Raw genomic sequence first — 14218 nt, 5'->3', positions numbered from 1 at the left:
TTGTAAAATGTAATGCCTGCAGCACTTGATATTCCCAGGTGGTCTCCCATCCAAGTACTAAAAAAGCCCAACATTGCTTAGCTTCTGAGATCAGGCTTATTCAAGGTGGTGTGGCCGCAGGCGATTGCATTTCTGCTTTCATGACTTTTATGTTTAGTGAGCTGGGGGTGATTCCTCCAAAATTTCCTTTTGTCCTCCACACATTTCAATTGTAAAATGTAATGCCTGCAGCACTTGATATTCCCAGGTGGTCTCCCATCCAACTACTAAAAAAGCCCAACATTACTTAGCTTCTGAGATCAGACTTATTCAAGGTGGTGTGGCCGCAGGCGATTGCATTTCTGCTTTCAAGACTTTTATGTTTAGTGAGCTGGGGGTGATTCCTCCAAAATTTCCTTTTGTCCTCCACACATTTCAATTGTAAAATGTAATACCTGCAGCACTTGATATTCCCAGGTGGTCTCCCATCCAAGTACTAACCAAGCCCAACATTGCTTAGCTTCTGAGATCAGACGAGATCAGGGTTATTCAAGGTGGTGTGGCAGCAGGCGATTGCATTTCTGCTTTCATGACTTTTATGTTTAGTGAGCTGGGGGTGATTCCTCCAAAATTTCCTTTTGTCCACACATTTCAATTGTAAAATGTAATTACAAAAATGTAATGCCTGCAGCACTTGATATTCCCAGGTGGTCTCCCATCCAAGTACTAACCAAGCCCAACATTGCTTAGCTTCTGAGATCAGACGAGATCAGACGAGATCAGGCTTATTCAAGGTGGTGTGGCCGCAGGCGATTGCATTTCTGCTTTCATGACTTTTATGTTTAGTGAGCTGGGGGTGATTCCTCCAAAATTTCCTTTTGTCCTCCACACATTTCAATTGTAAAATGTAATGCCTGCAGCACTTGAAATTCCCAGGTGGTCTCCCATCCAAGTACTAACCAAGCCAAAATTGCTTAGCTTCTGAGATCAGACGAGATCAGGCTTATTCAAGGTGGTGTGGCCGCAGGCGATTGCATTTCTGCATTCATGACTTTTATGTTTAGTGAGCTGGGGGTGATTCCTCCAAAATTTCCTTTTGTCCTCCAGACATTTCAATTGTAAAATGTAATTACAAAAATGTAATGCCTGCAGCACTTGATATTCCCAGGTGGTCTCCCATCCAAGTACTAACCAAGCCCAACATTGCTTAGCTTCTGAGATAAGACGAGATCAGGCTTATTCAAGGTGGTGTGGCCACAGGCGATTGTATTTCTGCTTTCATGACTTTTATGTTTAGTGAGCTAGGGGCGATTCCTCCAAAATTTCCTTTTGTCCTCCACACATTTCAATTGTAAAATGTAATTACAAAAATGTAATGCCTGCAGCACTTGATATTCCCAGGTGGTCTCCCATACAAGTACTAACCAAGCCCAACATAGCTTAGCTTCTGAGATCAGGCTTATTCAAGGTGGTGTGGCCACAGGCGATTGCATTTCTGCTTTCATGACTTTTATGTTTAGTGAGCTGGGGGTGATTCCTCCAAAATATCCTTTTGTCCTCCACACATTTCAATTGTAAAATGCAATGCCTGCAGCACTTGATATTCCCAGGTGGTCTCCCATCCAAATACTATCCAAGCCCAACATAGCTTAGCTTCTGAGATCAGGCTTATTCAAGGTGGTGTGGCCACAGGCGATTGCATTTCTGCTTTCATGACTTTTATGTTTAGTGAGCTGGGGGTGATTCCTCCAAAATTTCCTTTTGTCCTCCACACATTTCAATTGTAAAATGTAATTACAAAAATGTAATGCCTGCAGCACTTGATATTCCCAGGTGGTCTCCCATCCAAGTACTAACCAAGCCCAACATTGCTTAGCTTCTGAGATCAGACGAGATCAGGCTTATTCAAGGTGGTGTGGCCGCAGGCGATTGCATTTCTGCTTTCATGACTTTTATGTTTAGTGAGCTGGGGGTGATTCCTCCAAAATTTCCTTTTGTCCTCCACACATTTCAATTGTAAAATGTAATGCCTGCAGCACTTGATATTCCCAGGTGGTCTCCCATCCAAGTACTAACCAAGCCCAACATTGCTTAGCTTCTGAGATCAGACGAGATCAGGCTTATTCAAGGTGGTGTGGCCGCAGGCGATTGCATTTCTGCTTTCATGACTTTTATGTTTAGTGAGCTGGGGGTGATTCCTCCAAAATTTCCTTTTGTCCTCCACACATTTCAATTGTAAAATGTAATGCCTGCAGCACTTGATATTCCCAGGTGGTCTCCCATCCAAGTACTAACCAAGCCCAACATTGCTTAGCTTCTGAGATCAGACGAGATCAGGCTTATTCAAGGTGGTGTGGCCGCAGGCGATTGCATTTCTGCTTTCATGACTTTTATGTTTAGTGAGCTGGGGGTGATTCCTCCAAAATTTCCTTTTGTCCTCCACACATTTCAATTGTAAAATGTAATTACAAAAATGTAATGCCTGCAGCACTTGATATTCCCAGGTGGTCTCCCATCCAAGTACTAACCAAGCCCAACATTGCTTAGCTTCTGAGATCAGACGAGATCAGGCTTATTCAAGGTGGTGTGGCCGCAGGCGATTGCATTTCTGCTTTCATGACTTTTATGTTTAGTGAGCTGGGGGGTGATTCCTCCAAAATTTCCTTTTGTCCTCCACACATTTCAATTGTAAAATGTAATTACAAAAATGTAATGCCTGCAGCACTTGATATTCCCAGGTGGTCTCCCATCCAAGTACTAACCAAGCCCAACATTGCTTAGCTTCTGAGATCAGACGAGATCAGGCTTATTCAAGGTGGTGTGGCCGCAGGCGATTGCATTTCTGCTTTCATGACTTTTATGTTTAGTGAGCTGGGGGTGATTCCTCCAAAATTTCCTTTTGTCCTCCACACATTTCAATTGTAAAATGTAATTACAAAAATGTAATGCCTGCAGCACTTGATATTCCCAGGTGGTCTCCCATCCAAGTACTAACCAAGCCCAACATTGCTTAGCTTCTGAGATCAGACGAGATCAGGCTTATTCAAGGTGGTGTGGCCGCAGGCGATTGCATTTCTGCTTTCATGACTTTTATGTTTAGTGAGCTGGGGGTGATTCCTCCAAAATTTCCTTTTGTCCTCCACACATTTCAATTGTAAAATGTAATTACAAAAATGTAATGCCTGCAGCACTTGATATTCCCAGGTGGTCTCCCATCCAAGTACTAACCAAGCCCAACATTGCTTAGCTTCTGAGATCAGACGAGATCAGGCTTATTCAAGGTGGTGTGGCCGCAGGCGATTGCATTTCTGCTTTCATGACTTTTATGTTTAGTGAGCTGGGGGTGATTCCTCCAAAATTTCCTTTTGTCCTCCACACATTTCAATTGTAAAATGTAATGCCTGCAGCACTTGATATTCCCAGGTGGTCTCCCATCCAAGTACTAACCAAGCCCAACATTGCTTAGCTTCTGAGATCAGACGAGATCAGGCTTATTCAAGGTGGTGTGGCCGCAGGCGATTGCATTTCTGCTTTCATGACTTTTATGTTTAGTGAGCTGGGGGTGATTCCTCCAAAATTTCCTTTTGTCCTCCACACATTTCAATTGTAAAATGTAATTACAAAAATGTAATGCCTGCAGCACTTGATATTCCCAGGTGGTCTCCCATCCAAGTACTAACCAAGCCCAACATTGCTTAGCTTCTGAGATCAGACGAGATCAGGCTTATTCAAGGTGGTGTGGCCGCAGGCGATTGCATTTCTGCTTTCATGACTTTTATGTTTAGTGAGCTGGGGGTGATTCCTCCAAAATTTCCTTTTGTCCTCCACACATTTCTATTGTAAAATGTAATGCCTGCAGCACTTGATATTCCCAGGTGGTCTCCCATCCAAGTACTAACCAAGCCCAACATTGCTTAGCTTCTGAGATCAGACGAGATCAGGCTTATTCAAGGTGGTGTGGCCGCAGGCGATTGCATTTCTGCTTTCATGACTTTTATGTTTAGTGAGCTGGGGGTGATTCCTCCAAAATTTCCTTTTGTCCTCCACACATTTCAATTGTAAAATGTAATTACAAAAATGTAATGCCTGCAGCACTTGATATTCCCAGGTGGTCTCCCATCCAAGTACTAACCAAGCACAACATTGCTTAGCTTCTGAGATCAGACGAGATCAGGATTATTCAAGGTGGTGTGGCCGCAGGCGATTGCATTTCTGCTTTCATGACTTTTATGTTTAGTGAGCTGGGGGTGATTCCTCCAAAATTTCCTTTTGTCCTCCACACATTTCAATTGTAAAATGTAATTACAAAAATGTAATGCCTGCAGCACTTGATATTCCCAGGTGGTCTCCCATCCAAGTACTAACCAAGCCCAACATTGCTTAGCTTCTGAGATCAGACGAGATCAGGCTTATTCAAGGTGGTGTGGCCGCAGGCGATTGCATTTCTGCTTTCATGACTTTTATGTTTAGTGAGCTGGGGGTGATTCCTCCAAAATTTCCTTTTGTCCTCCACACATTTCAATTGTAAAATGTAATGCCTGCAGCACTTGATATTCCCAGGTGGTCTCCCATCCAAGTACTAACCAAGCCCAACATTGCTTAGCTTCTGAGATCAGACGAGATCAGGCTTATTCAAGGTGGTGTGGCCGCAGGCGATTGCATTTCTGCTTTCATGACTTTTATGTTTAGTGAGCTGGGGGTGATTCCTCCAAAATTTCCTTTTGTCCTCCACACATTTCAATTGTAAAATGTAATTACAAAAATGTAATGCCTGCAGCACTTGATATTCCCAGGTGGTCTCCCATCCAAGTACTAACCAAGCACAACATTGCTTAGCTTCTGAGATCAGGCTTATTCAAGGTGGTGTGGCCGCAGGCGATTGCATTTCTGCTTTCATGACTTTTATGTTTAGTGAGCTGGGGGTGATTCCTCCAAAATTTCCTTTTGTCCTCCACACATTTCAATTGTAAAATGTAATGCCTGCAGCACTTGATATTCCCAGGTGGTCTCCCATCCAAGTACTAACCAAGCCCAACATTGCTTAGCTTCTGAGATCAGACGAGATCAGGCTTATTCAAGGTGGTGTGGCCGCAGGCGATTGCATTTCTGCTTTCATGACTTTTATGTTTAGTGAGCTGGGGGTGATTCCTCCAAAATTTCTTTTTGTCCTCCACACATTTCAATTGTAAAATGTAATTACAAAAATGTAATGCCTGCAGCACTTGATATTCCCAGGTGGTCTCCCATCCAAGTACTAACCAAGCCCAACATTGCTTAGCTTCTGAGATCAGACGAGATCAGGCTTATTCAAGGTGGTGTGGCCGCAGGCGATTGCATTTCTGCTTTCATGACTTTTATGTTTAGTGAGCTGGGGGTGATTCCTCCAAAATTTCCTTTTGTCCTCCACACATTTCAATTGTAAAATGTAATGCCTGCAGCACTTGATATTCCCAGGTGGTCTCCCATCCAAGTACTAACCAAGCCCAACATTGCTTAGCTTCTGAGATCAGACGAGATCAGGCTTATTCAAGGTGGTGTGGCTGCAGGCGATTGCATTTCTGCTTTCATGACTTTTATGTTTAGTGAGCTGGGGGTGATTCCTCCAAAATTTCCTTTTGTCCTCCACACATTTCAATTGTAAAATGTAATGCCTGCAGCACTTGATATTCCCAGGTGGTCTCCCATCCAAGTACTAACCAAGCCCAACATTGCTTAGCTTCTGAGATCAGACGAGATCAGGCTTATTCAAGGTGGTGTGGCCGCAGGCGATTGCATTTCTGCTTTCATGACTTTTATGTTTAGTGAGCTGGGGGTGATTCCTCCAAAATTTCCTTTTGTCCTCCACACATTTCAATTGTAAAATGTAATTACAAAAATGTAATGCCTGCAGCACTTGATATTCCCAGGTGGTCTCCCATCCAAGTACTAACCAAGCCCAACATTGCTTAGCTTCTGAGATCAGACGAGATCAGGCTTATTCAAGGTGGTGTGGCCGCAGGCGATTGCGTTTCTGCTTTCATGACTTTTATGTTTAGTGAGCTGGGGGTGATTCCTCCAAAATTTCCTTTTGTCCTCCACACATTTCAATTGTAAAATGTAATTACAAAAATGTAATGCCTGCAGCACTTGATATTCCCAGGTGGTATCCCATCCAAGTACTAACCAAGCCCAACATTGCTTAGCTTCTGAGATCAGACGAGATCAGGCTTATTCAAGGTGGTGTGGCCGCAGGCGATTGCATTTCTGCTTTCATGACTTTTATGTTTAGTGAGCTGGGGGTGATTCCTCCAAAATTTCCTTTTGTCCTCCACACATTTCAATTGTAAAATGTAATGCCTGCAGCACTTGATATTCCCAGGTGGTCTCCCATCCAAGTACTAACCAAGCCCAACATTGCTTAGCTTCTGAGATCAGACGAGATCAGGCTTATTCAAGGTGGTGTGGCCGCAGGCGATTGCATTTCTGCATTCATGACTTTTATGTTTAGTGAGCTGGGGGTGATTCCTCCAAAATTTCCTTTTGTCCTCCACACATTTCAATTGTAAAATGTAATTACAAAAATGTAATGCCTGCAGCACTTGATATTCCCAGGTGGTCTCCCATCCAAGTACTAACCAAGCCCAACATTGCTTAGCTTCTGAGATCAGACGAGATCAGGCTTATTCAAGGTGGTGTGGCCACAGGCGATTGCGTTTCTGCTTTCATGACTTTTATGTTTAGTGAGCTGGGGGTGATTCCTCCAAAATTTCCTTTTGTCCTCCACACATTTCAATTGTAAAATGTAATTACAAAAATGTAATGCCTGCAGCACTTGATATTCCCAGGTGGTCTCCCATCCAAGTACTAACCAAGCCCAACATTGCTTAGCTTCTGAGATCAGACGAGATCAGGCTTATTCAAGGTGGTGTGGCCGCAGGCGATTGCATTTCTGCTTTCATGACTTTTATGTTTAGTGAGCTGGGGGTGATTCCTCCAAAATTTCCTTTTGTCCTCCACACATTTCAATTGTAAAATGTAATGCCTGCAGCACTTGATATTCCCAGGTGGTCTCCCATCCAAGTACTAACCAAGCCCAACATTGCTTAGCTTCTGAGATCAGACGAGATCAGGCTTATTCAAGGTGGTGTGGCCGCAGGCGATTGCATTTCTGCTTTCATGACTTTTATGTTTAGTGAGCTGGGGGTGATTCCTCCAAAATTTCCTTTTGTCCTCCACACATTTCAATTGTAAAATGTAATGCCTGCAGCACTTGATATTCCCAGGTGGTCTCCCATCCAAGTACTAACCAAGCCCAACATTGCTTAGCTTCTGAGATCAGACGAGATCAGGCTTATTTAAGGTGGTGTGGCTGCAGGCGATTGCATTTCTGCTTTCATGACTTTTATGTTTAGTGAGCTGGGGGTGATTCCTCCAAAATTTCCTTTTGTCCTCCACACATTTCAATTGTAAAATGTAATGCCTGCAGCACTTGATATTCCCAGGTGGTCTCCCATCCAAGTACTAACCAAGCCCAACATTGCTTAGCTTCTGAGATCAGACGAGATCAGGCTTATTCAAGGTGGTGTGGCCGCAGGCGATTGCATTTCTGCTTTCATGACTTTTATGTTTAGTGAGCTGGGGGTGATTCCTCCAAAATTTCCTTTTGTCCTCCACACATTTCAATTGTAAAATGTAATTACCAAAATGTAATGCCTGCAGCAGTTGATATTCCCAGGTGGTCTCCCATCCAAGTACTAACCAAGCCCAACATTGCTTAGCTTCTGAGATCAGACGAGATCAGGCTTATTCAAGGTGGTGTGGCCGCAGGCGATTGCATTTCTGCTTTCATGACTTTTATGTTTAGTGAGCTGGGGGTGATTCCTCCAAAATTTCCTTTTGTCCTCCACACATTTCTATTATAAAATGTAATGCCTGCAGCACTTGATATTCCCAGGTGGTCTCCCATCCAAGTACTAACCAAGACCAACATTGCTTAGCTTCTGAGATCAGACGAGATCAGGCTTATTCAAGGTGGTGTGGCCGCAGGCGATTGCATTTCTGCTTTCATGACTTTTATGTTTAGTGAGCTGGGGGTGATTCCTCCAAAATTTCCTTTTGTCCTCCACACATTTCTATTGTAAAATGTAATGCCTGCAGCACTTGATATTCCCAGGTGGTCTCCCATCCAAGTACTAACCAAGCCCAACATTGCTTAGCTTCTGAGATCAGACGAGATCAGGCTTATTCAAGGTGGTGTGGCCGCAGGCGATTGCATTTCTGCTTTCATGACTTTTATGTTTAGTGAGCTGGGGGTGATTCCTCCAAAATTTCCTTTTGTCCTCCATACATTTCAATTGTAAAATGTAATTACAAAAATGTAATGCCTGCAGCACTTGATATTCCCAGGTGGTCTCCCATCCAAGTACTAACCAAGCCCAACATTGCTTAGCTTCTGAGATCAGACGAGATCAGGCTTATTCAAGGTGGTGTGGCCGCAGGCGATTGCATTTCTGCTTTCATGACTTTTATGTTTAGTGAGCTGGGGGTGATTCCTCCAAAATTTCCTTTTGTCCTCCACACATTTCAATTGTAAAATGTAATTACAAAAATGTAATGCCTGCAGCACTTGATATTCCCAGGTGGTCTCCCATCCAAGTACTAACCAAGCCCAACATTGCTTAGCTTCTGAGATCAGACGAAATCAGGCTTATTCAAGGTGGTGTGGCCGCAGGCGATTGCATTTCTGCTTTCATGACTTTTATGTTTAGTGAGCTGGGGGTGATTCCTCCAAAATTTCCTTTTGTCCTCCACACATTTCAATTGTAAAATGTAATGCCTGCAGCACTTGATATTCCCAGGTGGTCTCCCATCCAAGTACTAACCAAGCCCAACATTGCTTAGCTTCTGAGATCAGACGAGATCAGGCTTATTCAAGGTGGTGTGGCCGCAAGCGACTGTATTTCTGCTTTCATGACTTTTATGTTTAGTGAGCTGGGGGTGATTCCTCCAAAATTTCCTTTTGTCCTCCACACATTTCAATTGTAAAATGTAATTACAAAAATGTAATGCCTGCAGCAGTTGATATTCCCAGGTGGTCTCCCATCCAAGTACTAACCAAGCCCAACATTGCTTAGCTTCTGAGATCAGACGAGATCAGGCTTATTCAAGGTGGTGTGGCCGCAGGCGATTGCATTTCTGCTTTCATGACTTTTATGTTTAGTGAGCTGGGGGTGATTCCTCCAAAATTTCCTTTTGTCCTCCACACATTTCAATTGTAAAATGTAATGCCTGCAGCACTTGATATTCCCAGGTGGTCTCCCATCCAAGTACTAACCAAGCCCAACATTGCTTAGCTTCTGAGATCAGACGAGATCAGGCTTATTCAAGGTGGTGTGGCCGCAGGCGATTGCATTTCTGCTTTCATGACTTTTATGTTTAGTGAGCTGGGGGTGATTCCTCCAAAATTTCCTTTTGTCCTCCACACATTTCAATTGTAAAATGTAATTACAAAAATGTAATGCCTGCAGCACTTGATATTCCCAGGTGGTCTCCCATCCAAGTACTAACCAAGCCCAACATTGCTTAGCTTCTGAGATCAGACGAGATCAGGCTTATTCAAGGTGGTGTGGCCGCAGGCGATTGCATTTCTGCTTTCATGACTTTTATGTTTAGTGAGCTGGGGGTGATTCCTCCAAAATTTCCTTTTGTCCTCCACACATTTCAATTGTAAAATGTAATGCCTGCAGCACTTGATATTCCCAGGTGGTCTCCCATCCAAGTACTAACCAAGCCCAACATTGCTTAGCTTCTGAGATCAGACGAGATCAGGCTTATTCAAGGTGGTGTGGCCGCAGGCGATTGCATTTCTGCTTTCATGACTTTTATGTTTAGTGAGCTGGGGGTGATTCCTCCAAAATTTCCTTTTGTCCTCCACACATTTCAATTGTAAAATGTAATTACAAAAATGTAATGCCTGCAGCACTTGATATTCCCAGGTGGTCTCCCATCCAAGTACTAACCAAGCCCAACATTGCTTAGCTTCTGAGATCAGACGAGATCAGGCTTATTCAAGGTGGTGTGGCCGCAGGCGATTGCATTTCTGCTTTCATGACTTTTATGTTTAGTGAGCTGGGGGTGATTCCTCCAAAATTTCCTTTTGTCCTCCACACATTTCAATTGTAAAATGTAATTACAAAAATGTAATGCCTGCAGCACTTGATATTCCCAGGTGGTCTCCCATCCAAGTACTAACCAAGCCCAACATTGCTTAGCTTCTGAGATCAGACGAGATCAGGCTTATTCAAGGTGGTGTGGCCGCAGGCGATTGCATTTCTGCTTTCATGACTTTTATGTTTAGTGAGCTGGGGGTGATTCCTCCAAAATTTCCTTTTGTCCTCCACACATTTCAATTGTAAAATGTAATTACAAAAATGTAATGCCTGCAGCACTTGATATTCCCAGGTGGTCTCCCATCCAAGTACTAACCAAGCCCAACATTGCTTAGCTTCTGAGATCAGACGAGATCAGGCTTATTCAAGGTGGTGTGGCCGCAGGCGATTGCATTTCTGCTTTCATGACTTTTATGTTTAGTGAGCTGGGGGTGATTCCTCCAAAATTTCCTTTTGTCCTCCACACATTTCAATTGTAAAATGTAATTACAAAAATGTAATGCCTGCAGCACTTGATATTCCCAGGTGGTCTCCCATCCAAGTACTAACCAAGCCCAACATTGCTTAGCTTCTGAGATCAGACGAGATCAGGCTTATTCAAGGTGGTGTGGCCGCAGGCGATTGCTTTTCTGCTTTCATGACTTTTATGTTTAGTGAGCTGGGGGTGATTCCTCCAAAATTTCCTTTTGTCCTCCACACATTTCAATTGTAAAATGTAATGCCTGCAGCACTTGATATTCCCAGGTGGTCTCCCATCCAAGTACTAACCAAGCCCAACATTGCTTAGCTTCTGAGATCAGACGAGATCAGGCTTATTCAAGGTGGTGTGGCCGCAGGCGATTGCATTTCTGCTTTCATGACTTTTATGTTTAGTGAGCTGGGGGTGATTCCTCCAAAATTTCCTTTTGTCCTCCACACATTTCAATTGTAAAATGTAATTACAAAAATGTAATGCCTGCAGCACTTGATATTCCCAGGTGGTCTCCCATCCAAGTACTAACCAAGCCCAACATTGCTTAGCTTCTGAGATCAGACGAGATCAGGCTTATTCAAGGTGGTGTGGCCGCAGGCGATTCCATTTCTGCTTTCATGACTTTTATGTTTAGTGAGCTGGGGGTGATTCCTCCAAAATTTCCTTTTGTCCTCCACACATTTCAATTGTAAAATGTAATTACAAAAATGTAATGCCTGCAGCACTTGATATTCCCAGGTGGTCTCCTATCCAAGTACTAACCAAGCCCAACATTGCTTAGCTTCTGAGATCAGGCGAGATCAGGCTTATTCAAGGTGGTGTGGCCGCAGGCGATTGCATTTCTGCTTTCATGACTTTTATGTTTAGTGAGCTGGGGGTGATTCCTCCAAAATTTCCTTTTGTCCTCCACACATTTCAATTGTAAAATGTAATTACAAAAATGTAATGCCTGCAGCACTTGATATTCCCAGGTGGTCTCCCATCCAAGTACTAACCAAGCCCAACATTGCTTAGCTTCTGAGATCAGACGAGATCAGGCTTATTCAAGGTGGTGTGGCCGCAGGCGATTGCATTTCTGCTTTCATGACTTTTATGTTTAGTGAGCTGGGGGTGATTCCTCCAAAATTTCCTTTTGTCCTCCACACATTTCAATTGTAAAATGTAATGCCTGCAGCACTTGATATTCCCAGGTGGTCTCCCATCCAAGTACTAACCAAGCCCAACATTGCTTAGCTTCTGAGATCAGACGAGATCAGGCTTATTCAAGGTGGTGTGGCCGCAGGCGATTGCATTTCTGCTTTCATGACTTTTATGTTTAGTGAGCTGGGGGTGATTCCTCCAAAATTTCCTTTTGTCCTCCACATATTTCAATTGTAAAATGTAATTACAAAAATGTAATGCCTGCAGCACTTGATATTCCCAGGTGGTCTCCCATCCAAGTACTAACCAAGCCCAACATTGCTTAGCTTCTGAGATCAGACGAGATCAGGCTTATTCAAGGTGGTGTGGCCGCAGGCGATTGCATTTCTGCTTTCATGACTTTTATGTTTAGTGAGCTGGGGGTGATTCCTCCAAAATTTCCTTTTGTCCTCCACACATTTCAATTGTAAAATGTAATTACAAAAATGTAATGCCTGCAGCACTTGATATTCCCAGGTGGTCTCCCATCCAAGTACTAACCAAGCCCAACATTGCTTAGCTTCTGAGATCAGACGAGATCAGGCTTATTCAAGGTGGTGTGGCCGCAGGCGATTGCTGTTCTGCTTTCATGACTTTTATGTTTAGTGAGCTGGGGGTGATTCCTCCAAAATTTCCTTTTGTCCTCCACACATTTCAATTGTAAAATGTAATTACAAAAATGTAATGCCTGCAGCACTTGATATTCCCAGGTGGTCTCCCATCCAAGTACTAACCAAGCCCAACATTGCTTAGCTTCTGAGATCAGACGAGATCAGGCTTATTCAAGGTGGTGTGGCCGCAGGCGATTGCATTTCTGCTTTCATGACTTTTATGTTTAGTGAGCTGGGGGTGATTCCTCCAAAATTTCCTTTTGTCCTCCACACATTTCAATTGTAAAATGTAATGCCTGCAGCACTTGATATTCCCAGGTGGTCTCCCATCCAAGTACTAACCAAGCCCAACATTGCTTAGCTTCTGAGATCAGACGAGATCAGGCTTATTCAAGGTGGTGTGGCCGCAGGCGATTGCATTTCTGCTTTCATGACTTTTATGTTTAGTGAGCTGGGGGTGATTCCTCCAAAATTTCCTTTTGTCCTCCACACATTTCAATTGTAAAATGTAATTACAAAAATGTAATGCCTGCAGCACTTGATATTCCCAGGTGGTCTCCCATCCAAGTACTAACCAAGCCCAACATTGCTTAGCTTCTGAGATCAGACGAGATCAGGCTTATTCAAGGTGGTGTGGCCGCAGGCGATTGCATTTCTGCTTTCATGACTTTTATGTTTAGTGAGCTGGGGGTGATTCCTCCAAAATTTCCTTTTGTCCTCCACACATTTCAATTGTAAAATGTAATTACAAAAATGTAATGCCTGCAGCACTTGATATTCCCAGGTGGTCTCCCATCCAAGTACTAACCAAGCCCAACATTGCTTAGCTTCTGAGATCAGACGAGATCAGGCTTATTCAAGGTGGTGTGGCCGCAGGCGATTGCATTTCTGCTTTCATGACTTTTATGTTTAGTGAGCTGGGGGTGATTCCTCCAAAATTTCCTTTTGTCCTCCACACATTTCAATTGTAAAATGTAATTACTAAAATGTAATGCCTGCAGCACTTGATATTCCCAGGTGGTCTCCCATCCAAGTACTAACCAAGCCCAACATTGCTTAGCTTCTGAGATCAGACGAGATCAGGCTTATTCAAGGTGGTGTGGCCGCAGGCGATTGCATTTCTGCTTTCATGACTTTTATGTTTAGTGAGCTGGGGGTGATTCCTCCAAAATTTCCTTTTGTCCTCCACACATTTCAATTGTAAAATGTAATGCCTGCAGCACTTGATATTCCCAGGTGGTCTCCCATCCAAGTACTAACCAAGCCCAACATTGCTTAGCTTCTGAGATCAGACGAGATCAGGCTTATTCAAGGTGGTGTGGCCGCAGGCGATTGCATTTCTGCTTTCATGACTTTTATGTTTAGTGAGCTGGGGGTGATTCCTCCAAAATTTCCTTTTGTCCTCCACACATTTCAATTGTAAAATGTAATTACTAAAATGTAATGCCTGCAGCACTTGATATTCCCAGGTGGTCTCCCATCCAAGTACTAACCAAGCCCAACATTGCTTAGCTTCTGAGATCAGACGAGATCAGGCTTATTCAAGGTGGTGTGGCCGCAGGCGATTGCATTTCTGCTTTCATGACTTTTATGTTTAGTGAGCTGGGGGTGATTCCTCCAAAATTTCCTTTTGTCCTCCACACATTTCAATTGTAAAATGTAATGCCTGCAGCACTTGATATTCCCAGGTGGTCTCCCATCCAAGTACTAACCAAGCCCAACATTGCTTAGCTTCTGAGATCAGACGAGATCAGGCTTATTCAAGGTGGTGTGGCCGCAGGCGATTGCATTTCTGCTTTCATGACTTTTATGTTTAGTGAGCTGGGGGT

The 14218-nt window shown here is 43.5% G+C and overlaps 54 non-coding genes and 8 pseudogenes across 54 annotated transcripts; all 62 read right to left on the bottom strand.

Annotated features, from left to right (window-relative positions):
* Window positions 1-13: 13 nt before the first annotated feature.
* Window positions 14-122, bottom strand: LOC131716231 (5S ribosomal RNA; annotated as a pseudogene).
* Window positions 123-431: 309 nt separating this feature from the next.
* Window positions 432-550, bottom strand: LOC131712969 (5S ribosomal RNA). Its single transcript, XR_009314856.1, has one exon. It is a non-coding gene; the product is annotated as a 5S ribosomal RNA (ribosomal RNA).
* Window positions 551-661: 111 nt separating this feature from the next.
* On the bottom strand, window positions 662-790 carry LOC131713602 (5S ribosomal RNA; annotated as a pseudogene).
* A 100-nt stretch (window positions 791-890) lies between these two features.
* Window positions 891-1008, bottom strand: LOC131714250 (5S ribosomal RNA; annotated as a pseudogene).
* Window positions 1009-1122: 114 nt separating this feature from the next.
* On the bottom strand, window positions 1123-1241 carry LOC131713577 (5S ribosomal RNA; annotated as a pseudogene).
* A 114-nt stretch (window positions 1242-1355) lies between these two features.
* On the bottom strand, window positions 1356-1464 carry LOC131716324 (5S ribosomal RNA; annotated as a pseudogene).
* Window positions 1465-1564: 100 nt separating this feature from the next.
* On the bottom strand, window positions 1565-1673 carry LOC131716395 (5S ribosomal RNA; annotated as a pseudogene).
* Window positions 1674-1787: 114 nt separating this feature from the next.
* On the bottom strand, window positions 1788-1906 carry LOC131718068 (5S ribosomal RNA). Its single transcript, XR_009316962.1, has one exon. It is a non-coding gene; the product is annotated as a 5S ribosomal RNA (ribosomal RNA).
* A 100-nt stretch (window positions 1907-2006) lies between these two features.
* On the bottom strand, window positions 2007-2125 carry LOC131718067 (5S ribosomal RNA). Its single transcript, XR_009316961.1, has one exon. It is a non-coding gene; the product is annotated as a 5S ribosomal RNA (ribosomal RNA).
* Window positions 2126-2225: 100 nt separating this feature from the next.
* Window positions 2226-2344, bottom strand: LOC131718066 (5S ribosomal RNA). The gene has a single exon (XR_009316960.1). It is a non-coding gene; the product is annotated as a 5S ribosomal RNA (ribosomal RNA).
* Window positions 2345-2458: 114 nt separating this feature from the next.
* On the bottom strand, window positions 2459-2577 carry LOC131718065 (5S ribosomal RNA). Its single transcript, XR_009316959.1, has one exon. It is a non-coding gene; the product is annotated as a 5S ribosomal RNA (ribosomal RNA).
* Window positions 2578-2692: 115 nt separating this feature from the next.
* LOC131718063 (5S ribosomal RNA) lies at window positions 2693-2811 on the bottom strand. The gene has a single exon (XR_009316957.1). It is a non-coding gene; the product is annotated as a 5S ribosomal RNA (ribosomal RNA).
* Window positions 2812-2925: 114 nt separating this feature from the next.
* On the bottom strand, window positions 2926-3044 carry LOC131718062 (5S ribosomal RNA). The gene has a single exon (XR_009316956.1). It is a non-coding gene; the product is annotated as a 5S ribosomal RNA (ribosomal RNA).
* Window positions 3045-3158: 114 nt separating this feature from the next.
* On the bottom strand, window positions 3159-3277 carry LOC117418953 (5S ribosomal RNA). Its single transcript, XR_004546988.3, has one exon. It is a non-coding gene; the product is annotated as a 5S ribosomal RNA (ribosomal RNA).
* Window positions 3278-3377: 100 nt separating this feature from the next.
* Window positions 3378-3496, bottom strand: LOC131718061 (5S ribosomal RNA). The gene has a single exon (XR_009316955.1). It is a non-coding gene; the product is annotated as a 5S ribosomal RNA (ribosomal RNA).
* A 114-nt stretch (window positions 3497-3610) lies between these two features.
* On the bottom strand, window positions 3611-3729 carry LOC117418955 (5S ribosomal RNA). Its single transcript, XR_004546990.1, has one exon. It is a non-coding gene; the product is annotated as a 5S ribosomal RNA (ribosomal RNA).
* A 100-nt stretch (window positions 3730-3829) lies between these two features.
* Window positions 3830-3948, bottom strand: LOC131718059 (5S ribosomal RNA). Its single transcript, XR_009316953.1, has one exon. It is a non-coding gene; the product is annotated as a 5S ribosomal RNA (ribosomal RNA).
* Window positions 3949-4062: 114 nt separating this feature from the next.
* On the bottom strand, window positions 4063-4181 carry LOC117418957 (5S ribosomal RNA). The gene has a single exon (XR_004546992.2). It is a non-coding gene; the product is annotated as a 5S ribosomal RNA (ribosomal RNA).
* A 114-nt stretch (window positions 4182-4295) lies between these two features.
* Window positions 4296-4414, bottom strand: LOC117418959 (5S ribosomal RNA). Its single transcript, XR_004546994.1, has one exon. It is a non-coding gene; the product is annotated as a 5S ribosomal RNA (ribosomal RNA).
* A 100-nt stretch (window positions 4415-4514) lies between these two features.
* Window positions 4515-4633, bottom strand: LOC117419125 (5S ribosomal RNA). The gene has a single exon (XR_004547154.2). It is a non-coding gene; the product is annotated as a 5S ribosomal RNA (ribosomal RNA).
* A 114-nt stretch (window positions 4634-4747) lies between these two features.
* LOC131716159 (5S ribosomal RNA) lies at window positions 4748-4856 on the bottom strand (annotated as a pseudogene).
* A 100-nt stretch (window positions 4857-4956) lies between these two features.
* On the bottom strand, window positions 4957-5075 carry LOC131718058 (5S ribosomal RNA). Its single transcript, XR_009316952.1, has one exon. It is a non-coding gene; the product is annotated as a 5S ribosomal RNA (ribosomal RNA).
* A 114-nt stretch (window positions 5076-5189) lies between these two features.
* Window positions 5190-5308, bottom strand: LOC131718057 (5S ribosomal RNA). The gene has a single exon (XR_009316951.1). It is a non-coding gene; the product is annotated as a 5S ribosomal RNA (ribosomal RNA).
* A 100-nt stretch (window positions 5309-5408) lies between these two features.
* On the bottom strand, window positions 5409-5527 carry LOC131720675 (5S ribosomal RNA). Its single transcript, XR_009319572.1, has one exon. It is a non-coding gene; the product is annotated as a 5S ribosomal RNA (ribosomal RNA).
* Window positions 5528-5627: 100 nt separating this feature from the next.
* Window positions 5628-5746, bottom strand: LOC131718055 (5S ribosomal RNA). The gene has a single exon (XR_009316949.1). It is a non-coding gene; the product is annotated as a 5S ribosomal RNA (ribosomal RNA).
* Window positions 5747-5860: 114 nt separating this feature from the next.
* LOC131718054 (5S ribosomal RNA) lies at window positions 5861-5979 on the bottom strand. Its single transcript, XR_009316948.1, has one exon. It is a non-coding gene; the product is annotated as a 5S ribosomal RNA (ribosomal RNA).
* Window positions 5980-6093: 114 nt separating this feature from the next.
* On the bottom strand, window positions 6094-6212 carry LOC131710472 (5S ribosomal RNA). Its single transcript, XR_009312344.1, has one exon. It is a non-coding gene; the product is annotated as a 5S ribosomal RNA (ribosomal RNA).
* A 100-nt stretch (window positions 6213-6312) lies between these two features.
* Window positions 6313-6431, bottom strand: LOC131718053 (5S ribosomal RNA). Its single transcript, XR_009316947.1, has one exon. It is a non-coding gene; the product is annotated as a 5S ribosomal RNA (ribosomal RNA).
* Window positions 6432-6545: 114 nt separating this feature from the next.
* On the bottom strand, window positions 6546-6664 carry LOC131710147 (5S ribosomal RNA). The gene has a single exon (XR_009312016.1). It is a non-coding gene; the product is annotated as a 5S ribosomal RNA (ribosomal RNA).
* A 114-nt stretch (window positions 6665-6778) lies between these two features.
* LOC131718052 (5S ribosomal RNA) lies at window positions 6779-6897 on the bottom strand. The gene has a single exon (XR_009316946.1). It is a non-coding gene; the product is annotated as a 5S ribosomal RNA (ribosomal RNA).
* Window positions 6898-6997: 100 nt separating this feature from the next.
* LOC131718051 (5S ribosomal RNA) lies at window positions 6998-7116 on the bottom strand. The gene has a single exon (XR_009316945.1). It is a non-coding gene; the product is annotated as a 5S ribosomal RNA (ribosomal RNA).
* A 100-nt stretch (window positions 7117-7216) lies between these two features.
* LOC131711903 (5S ribosomal RNA) lies at window positions 7217-7335 on the bottom strand. Its single transcript, XR_009313792.1, has one exon. It is a non-coding gene; the product is annotated as a 5S ribosomal RNA (ribosomal RNA).
* A 100-nt stretch (window positions 7336-7435) lies between these two features.
* Window positions 7436-7554, bottom strand: LOC131718050 (5S ribosomal RNA). The gene has a single exon (XR_009316944.1). It is a non-coding gene; the product is annotated as a 5S ribosomal RNA (ribosomal RNA).
* Window positions 7555-7668: 114 nt separating this feature from the next.
* On the bottom strand, window positions 7669-7787 carry LOC131712992 (5S ribosomal RNA). Its single transcript, XR_009314879.1, has one exon. It is a non-coding gene; the product is annotated as a 5S ribosomal RNA (ribosomal RNA).
* A 100-nt stretch (window positions 7788-7887) lies between these two features.
* On the bottom strand, window positions 7888-8006 carry LOC131711503 (5S ribosomal RNA). The gene has a single exon (XR_009313389.1). It is a non-coding gene; the product is annotated as a 5S ribosomal RNA (ribosomal RNA).
* A 100-nt stretch (window positions 8007-8106) lies between these two features.
* Window positions 8107-8225, bottom strand: LOC131718049 (5S ribosomal RNA). Its single transcript, XR_009316943.1, has one exon. It is a non-coding gene; the product is annotated as a 5S ribosomal RNA (ribosomal RNA).
* Window positions 8226-8339: 114 nt separating this feature from the next.
* On the bottom strand, window positions 8340-8458 carry LOC131718048 (5S ribosomal RNA). The gene has a single exon (XR_009316942.1). It is a non-coding gene; the product is annotated as a 5S ribosomal RNA (ribosomal RNA).
* Window positions 8459-8572: 114 nt separating this feature from the next.
* On the bottom strand, window positions 8573-8691 carry LOC131710902 (5S ribosomal RNA). Its single transcript, XR_009312785.1, has one exon. It is a non-coding gene; the product is annotated as a 5S ribosomal RNA (ribosomal RNA).
* A 100-nt stretch (window positions 8692-8791) lies between these two features.
* Window positions 8792-8910, bottom strand: LOC131710236 (5S ribosomal RNA). The gene has a single exon (XR_009312107.1). It is a non-coding gene; the product is annotated as a 5S ribosomal RNA (ribosomal RNA).
* Window positions 8911-9024: 114 nt separating this feature from the next.
* LOC131712991 (5S ribosomal RNA) lies at window positions 9025-9143 on the bottom strand. Its single transcript, XR_009314878.1, has one exon. It is a non-coding gene; the product is annotated as a 5S ribosomal RNA (ribosomal RNA).
* Window positions 9144-9243: 100 nt separating this feature from the next.
* LOC131718047 (5S ribosomal RNA) lies at window positions 9244-9362 on the bottom strand. Its single transcript, XR_009316941.1, has one exon. It is a non-coding gene; the product is annotated as a 5S ribosomal RNA (ribosomal RNA).
* A 114-nt stretch (window positions 9363-9476) lies between these two features.
* On the bottom strand, window positions 9477-9595 carry LOC131718046 (5S ribosomal RNA). The gene has a single exon (XR_009316940.1). It is a non-coding gene; the product is annotated as a 5S ribosomal RNA (ribosomal RNA).
* A 100-nt stretch (window positions 9596-9695) lies between these two features.
* LOC131718044 (5S ribosomal RNA) lies at window positions 9696-9814 on the bottom strand. Its single transcript, XR_009316938.1, has one exon. It is a non-coding gene; the product is annotated as a 5S ribosomal RNA (ribosomal RNA).
* Window positions 9815-9928: 114 nt separating this feature from the next.
* LOC131718043 (5S ribosomal RNA) lies at window positions 9929-10047 on the bottom strand. The gene has a single exon (XR_009316937.1). It is a non-coding gene; the product is annotated as a 5S ribosomal RNA (ribosomal RNA).
* Window positions 10048-10161: 114 nt separating this feature from the next.
* LOC131718042 (5S ribosomal RNA) lies at window positions 10162-10280 on the bottom strand. Its single transcript, XR_009316936.1, has one exon. It is a non-coding gene; the product is annotated as a 5S ribosomal RNA (ribosomal RNA).
* A 114-nt stretch (window positions 10281-10394) lies between these two features.
* LOC131718041 (5S ribosomal RNA) lies at window positions 10395-10513 on the bottom strand. Its single transcript, XR_009316935.1, has one exon. It is a non-coding gene; the product is annotated as a 5S ribosomal RNA (ribosomal RNA).
* A 114-nt stretch (window positions 10514-10627) lies between these two features.
* Window positions 10628-10746, bottom strand: LOC131718040 (5S ribosomal RNA). Its single transcript, XR_009316934.1, has one exon. It is a non-coding gene; the product is annotated as a 5S ribosomal RNA (ribosomal RNA).
* Window positions 10747-10846: 100 nt separating this feature from the next.
* Window positions 10847-10965, bottom strand: LOC131718039 (5S ribosomal RNA). Its single transcript, XR_009316933.1, has one exon. It is a non-coding gene; the product is annotated as a 5S ribosomal RNA (ribosomal RNA).
* A 114-nt stretch (window positions 10966-11079) lies between these two features.
* LOC131718038 (5S ribosomal RNA) lies at window positions 11080-11198 on the bottom strand. Its single transcript, XR_009316932.1, has one exon. It is a non-coding gene; the product is annotated as a 5S ribosomal RNA (ribosomal RNA).
* Window positions 11199-11312: 114 nt separating this feature from the next.
* Window positions 11313-11431, bottom strand: LOC131713384 (5S ribosomal RNA; annotated as a pseudogene).
* Window positions 11432-11545: 114 nt separating this feature from the next.
* LOC131718037 (5S ribosomal RNA) lies at window positions 11546-11664 on the bottom strand. The gene has a single exon (XR_009316931.1). It is a non-coding gene; the product is annotated as a 5S ribosomal RNA (ribosomal RNA).
* A 100-nt stretch (window positions 11665-11764) lies between these two features.
* On the bottom strand, window positions 11765-11883 carry LOC131718036 (5S ribosomal RNA). Its single transcript, XR_009316930.1, has one exon. It is a non-coding gene; the product is annotated as a 5S ribosomal RNA (ribosomal RNA).
* Window positions 11884-11997: 114 nt separating this feature from the next.
* On the bottom strand, window positions 11998-12116 carry LOC131718035 (5S ribosomal RNA). Its single transcript, XR_009316929.1, has one exon. It is a non-coding gene; the product is annotated as a 5S ribosomal RNA (ribosomal RNA).
* Window positions 12117-12230: 114 nt separating this feature from the next.
* Window positions 12231-12349, bottom strand: LOC131718033 (5S ribosomal RNA). The gene has a single exon (XR_009316927.1). It is a non-coding gene; the product is annotated as a 5S ribosomal RNA (ribosomal RNA).
* A 114-nt stretch (window positions 12350-12463) lies between these two features.
* On the bottom strand, window positions 12464-12582 carry LOC131718032 (5S ribosomal RNA). The gene has a single exon (XR_009316926.1). It is a non-coding gene; the product is annotated as a 5S ribosomal RNA (ribosomal RNA).
* A 100-nt stretch (window positions 12583-12682) lies between these two features.
* On the bottom strand, window positions 12683-12801 carry LOC131718031 (5S ribosomal RNA). Its single transcript, XR_009316925.1, has one exon. It is a non-coding gene; the product is annotated as a 5S ribosomal RNA (ribosomal RNA).
* A 114-nt stretch (window positions 12802-12915) lies between these two features.
* On the bottom strand, window positions 12916-13034 carry LOC131718030 (5S ribosomal RNA). The gene has a single exon (XR_009316924.1). It is a non-coding gene; the product is annotated as a 5S ribosomal RNA (ribosomal RNA).
* Window positions 13035-13148: 114 nt separating this feature from the next.
* LOC131718029 (5S ribosomal RNA) lies at window positions 13149-13267 on the bottom strand. Its single transcript, XR_009316923.1, has one exon. It is a non-coding gene; the product is annotated as a 5S ribosomal RNA (ribosomal RNA).
* Window positions 13268-13381: 114 nt separating this feature from the next.
* LOC131718028 (5S ribosomal RNA) lies at window positions 13382-13500 on the bottom strand. Its single transcript, XR_009316922.1, has one exon. It is a non-coding gene; the product is annotated as a 5S ribosomal RNA (ribosomal RNA).
* A 100-nt stretch (window positions 13501-13600) lies between these two features.
* LOC131718027 (5S ribosomal RNA) lies at window positions 13601-13719 on the bottom strand. The gene has a single exon (XR_009316921.1). It is a non-coding gene; the product is annotated as a 5S ribosomal RNA (ribosomal RNA).
* Window positions 13720-13833: 114 nt separating this feature from the next.
* LOC131718026 (5S ribosomal RNA) lies at window positions 13834-13952 on the bottom strand. Its single transcript, XR_009316920.1, has one exon. It is a non-coding gene; the product is annotated as a 5S ribosomal RNA (ribosomal RNA).
* A 100-nt stretch (window positions 13953-14052) lies between these two features.
* LOC131718025 (5S ribosomal RNA) lies at window positions 14053-14171 on the bottom strand. Its single transcript, XR_009316919.1, has one exon. It is a non-coding gene; the product is annotated as a 5S ribosomal RNA (ribosomal RNA).
* Between the last annotated feature and the right edge of the window lie 47 nt (window positions 14172-14218).

This window comes from Acipenser ruthenus, chromosome 44, assembly GCF_902713425.1.
Source record: "Acipenser ruthenus chromosome 44, fAciRut3.2 maternal haplotype, whole genome shotgun sequence".
Classification (NCBI taxonomy): domain Eukaryota; kingdom Metazoa; phylum Chordata; class Actinopteri; order Acipenseriformes; family Acipenseridae; genus Acipenser; species Acipenser ruthenus.
This window is presented reverse-complemented; position numbering and strand designations above follow the sequence as displayed.